This window comes from Myotis brandtii, unplaced genomic scaffold (genome assembly GCF_000412655.1).
Source record: "Myotis brandtii unplaced genomic scaffold, ASM41265v1 scaffold62, whole genome shotgun sequence".
In the NCBI taxonomy this organism is placed as follows: domain Eukaryota; kingdom Metazoa; phylum Chordata; class Mammalia; order Chiroptera; family Vespertilionidae; genus Myotis; species Myotis brandtii.
In genome coordinates, this window is record NW_005370366.1 from 556,232 (window position 1) to 560,840 (window position 4,609).

The 4,609-nt window shown below is 46.8% G+C and overlaps 1 protein-coding gene across 2 annotated transcripts in view; it reads right to left on the bottom strand.

Annotated features, from left to right (window-relative positions):
• FGF9 (fibroblast growth factor 9) overlaps positions 1–4,609 on the bottom strand; it is a 57,224-nt gene that overhangs the window by 48,696 nt on the left and 3,919 nt on the right. The window lies entirely within an intron of this gene.

Below are 4,609 nucleotides of genomic sequence, written 5' to 3' on the forward strand. Positions count from 1 at the left end.
CACAAATTTTTGTGCACCGGGCCTCTAGTATATATATATATATTGACCTTTCTTCTTTCTCTAGACAGGAGGTAGCTCTGAAAACTAATAATGAATATTGGCCAATGGTGACCATCAGGCCCAAAAAGGAACAGAGTGTATGTGACCTCACAAAACCATCTGACTGGCTGGTATGCAGAACATTAAGAATAACAACAATGACAATCTAATTAGTAGCTAGAACACTTGAAAATTTAGTCTGTGCCAAATGAGAGGCCTTCTCTCATTCAATCCTCAAAATTTTTTTAATTCTCACCTGGGTATATGTTCATTGATTTTAGAGATAGAGGAAGGGGAAGATGGAAAGAGAGAATGAGAAACATCAACGTGAGAGCGAAACATCAATTGGTTTCCTCCAGTATGTGCCCTGACCTGGGATTGAACCCATAACCTAGGTATGTGCCCTGACCAAAAATCAAACCCGCAATGTTTTGGTGTATAGGACAATGCTCCAATAAACTGAACCACCTGGCCAAAGCTCATTACAATATTTTAATCTCCAGTTTACAAATGGGAACAGTTATCAGGGTATTAAATAACTTGGCTGCAAGCAACCAGGCTCCAAAACCTATCTCCTCATCTATTACACACATCTTACCATTAGTTTCACCTTTTTTTCGCGGATCCATGATTTCTGTATCATTTTTATATAGTTATTCCATGACTAGCGACTAGAAGATGTTGCCTAGGTCAGACTCCACAGACCCCATGGGCAGGACTAGGAGTAGCAGAGGAAATGAAAACGGGTGAGCCACTAGGACTGCACTGTCTTCTCACACAGACCTTGGGAAGGTAGGCATGTCTTGTGTGTGTGGACTATTTACAAACCACTTATTTTAACATAGCATATAGCTTCTTCTGTTATATAACTTAAGTTCTGAAATTATTATTATTACATACCTTGGAAATGAAAGTTTTAAGATATATATCTTGTTTCAAGATAGCTATAATTCATTGTATTGACTCATTCAATCAACAAACTACAGTGGGGCCTTGACTTACAAGTTTAATTCGTTCCGTGACGGAGCTCGTAACTCAAATTACTCGTATGTCAAATCAACAGTGAACGAGTGAGACACGTGATGCTGGGCTGATGTTGTGGCATTCACTGTGACGTTCGCTGCGCCAACTAGCGGTGGGGTATCTGAAGCTGGCTCGTAACCCGAATTTTAGCTCACAACTCAAAGCAAAAAATCGGCCGAGAGACGGCTTGTATCTTGAAAAACTCGTTAGTTGGGATACTCGTAAGTCAAGGCCCCACTGTATTAGTGAGTGACTATTGTAAGTCAAGCATCAGGCCATTTGCTGAGTATATAAGGATGAATAAGATATAACCTGGGCCCTATAACCTCAAAGGCTTCCTCATCTAGTGGGAGGAAGGACGAATAAACAAATGAATATGATAACAATGTGGTGAATGCAGTGAAAGGGAGCCATTTAGGGAACAGTCAGTGTCCAAAGACAGTTTTGGGAAGGGGAGTGATAAGAGCTTGCTAAATGAAATAGTACCTGGGACAAGCCTCCAAGGGGCTTACCATGTGAAAAGGAACTACCTATCTAGTGACCCCAGGTGGAAAGGATTTCATTACCTCAAACATCATACATATCTCTGCAACTCCTTGAAAAGTAAAGACCTCAAAAGAACGGCCCAGCTTTTCATGAGGTCATCTCAGTGATCTGAGAGTCAATGGATGTTTGGGTCAGGGCCACTCCCAGGTCTTTCTATTTGAGTCAGAAAGACCTGGCAACCTGGCAACCAGATCTACACACACACACACACACACACACACACACATATACCCAGGTCAGACTGAAATCCTTACCATTTATAGTACCATCTTGTCCCCAGTGAACTCTATAACCTCAACCAGGTCAACTCACCTGTCTTTTGGCCTGAGCCAGAGCCAAGCACATGCTTCCAACTGTCCTCATTTGAGTAAGGCCCACTCTCCATTATTTGTTTATACAGATGTTCAGCACAAAGGAGGCCCAGGAGAAGGCTTCTGTGTAGGAACATTTAAATGCTTAATGATCAACGGGAGAGGAGGCAAAAAAAGAGCAAGGAAAAGAAGAAGAAAGGGAGGGAGGGAGGGAAGAGTGAGATTGCACTTAAAAACTGCCATCATATGTGCACTATGGTGGCCTATCTCTCTTCTTTAACAGACACACCCTAGACATCCTCAAGTAATGGATATTGATGGAGGTACATGGGAAACACAGGGTCATGGCTAGTTTCATTTGGCATTCCCTTTCACAGCAACCAACAGTTCCCAATGAGGATGAGCTCACTGGGTTCCAGAGGGTCTTATGCTGTCCGAGGTCACCCCTGGTCCACAAGAGGCAAGGTCAGTGCCAGGGACTACTTTAGAAAAAAAGACCACACCAAAACTTCATCCTCACTCCAGACTCAGAAGGTAACTGATCAGCCCCAGAGCTCTGTTCAAAAGGACAATTAACACAAAGGTGGCCTAGCTCCCAAGAGCCCCCTATATTGTGCCTCACCTTCAACGCCATAACAAGGCCAACCCTGGAAAGTGTTATGGTGGACAGAGGCTGCTCTACTCTGGCCTATGTTAAACAGCCCTCTAGTCTAAAAGCCCCCAATACTTAACAGAGCTGCATTCTTCAGAGGACAAGAATGTATGCAGGCTTTGGAGAGAGGCATGACATGAGGCTCTGAAAACAGATTAACCTCCCTACTACAGCGAGTTCCCTGCTCAGCCAGCAACCCCATATGAGGGCCACCCAGTCATTTATATCAGGGCCTGCATCTCAGAAAGTCTAGTCAGCAGCAACTTGAGCAAATCTCAGAGTTACTTAAGAAATGACTACTTGGGAGAGACCAAGATGGCGGCATAGGTAAACACCGCAGACTGCTGCCGCAAACAACCACTTCAAAAATACAACTAAAAGACGGAACGGACATCACCCAGAACCACAGGAAGGCTGGCTGAGGAGAGACTCTTCAACTAGAAGGAAAAATAACAGCACACCGAGGCTCAGAGGAGGCGCAGTGTGGAAAAAACTCAGGTGCGGAGGTGCGCGCGCAAAGCGGGCTGGTGGCTGAGAGCGCGGTTGTCGTTTTCGGTCAGGGGGGAGTCTCAGACTCTGAGCTCCAGATACGGGCGAATCGCTGGGGACTCGGACCCAAACGGGAGAAGCGGGAGTGTCTGGAGCCCAGCTCAATGGTTGAGCATTGACCTATGAACCAGGAGATCACAATTCAATACCCCTGTCAGGGCACATGCCTGGGGTTGCAAACTCCAGGCATAGTAGGGAGCATGCAGGAGGCAGCCAATCAATGATTCTCTCTCATCATTGATGTTTCTACCTCTCCCTCTCCCTTCCTCTCTAAAATCAATAAAAATATATTTTTTAAAAAAGAAATGACTACCTAAATGGCAGTTATAACTCCACCAATTTTTCAAGAATCTGGACCAGTCCTAAACAGTTTCTTAAATAGGCAGTCTTTCCCTTAGTGAGGTATTTTTAATGAGATTGCTTTAACCTTTTTTTTAAAAAACTCATCCTACCCTGTTTCTCCCCTTTAGTACAACTTCCACCTGACTCCTGGCCCCTTTAAAGTGCAGCCCCAGTTAGGGTGCTCATTTGGGGTTCTTGCAGGGCCACCACACCAGGCCACAAGGCACAGCCAAAAGAAGCAGGCCATCTGTCCACCAAGGCCAGGGTCAACTGCTCAGGCTTTCTTCCCTGTGCAAGTAAAATAGAAGATCAGGCCCAACACTCACTTTTTTATTCTTCTACATGACCATTTTCTGAATTGATATTCTGTTCACTTTTTTCTGCCTAGTAAGCGCTTTAAAGAGAGGAAAAAAACAGGAAATGAAACGTCTGGCTCCCCTAGCCTGTACCCCAGAGACACAATTCCCAATTCCTTATCTCTGCACCACAGCCCCCAAAGGGAAAAAGCACAGGGCCCTCTCAAGGTCCCACCTAAGCTGTCACCGCTGCAACTCTCCCCGCCCCTACTGCCTGCTGGGTCAACGCCAGGCTCCCCCAAAGCCGCAGTCACCTGCGGGTGGGGAAGAGAGGTCACTTTCCTCCTGGTGGTTCATTCCAGGTGGAAGATGCATCTTTTATATATATCAAGGTATAAACCAGCCCATCCCTGCCCCACTGAATGCTCTTTCCTAGAGAATGGGAGAAGACACTGAGGGTAAAGAATGCCGTCCCCAGAGAGGGAGCATAGAGGTGGGAGCCCTGTGCCTGGTGTGACACGCTGCCGCAGCCCCCGCCCACCCCGCGCAGGTCTCTTCTGGGCGCGGCTGCGCAGCGAGAGTAGGAGGCAGGAGGCTCGCTCACCAAGCTGCAGAGGTTGCTAATATTGGGACCTGCCGCAGCGGTAGCGGCAGGAGACCGCGGCACTGCTGTCAACCCCACAGCCTTTCTCACTACAACCGGATGAAATACTTATATAGCTCTTGTTCCCCACCCCCGTTGCGCACAGCCACCCACTCAACTCCATCCAAGCCCCGGAGAGCAACACCACAGAGAGTGCCAGGCACACCCTTCCCCCTCCGCCGGCTCTCGCTGATTATATAGCTCCCAG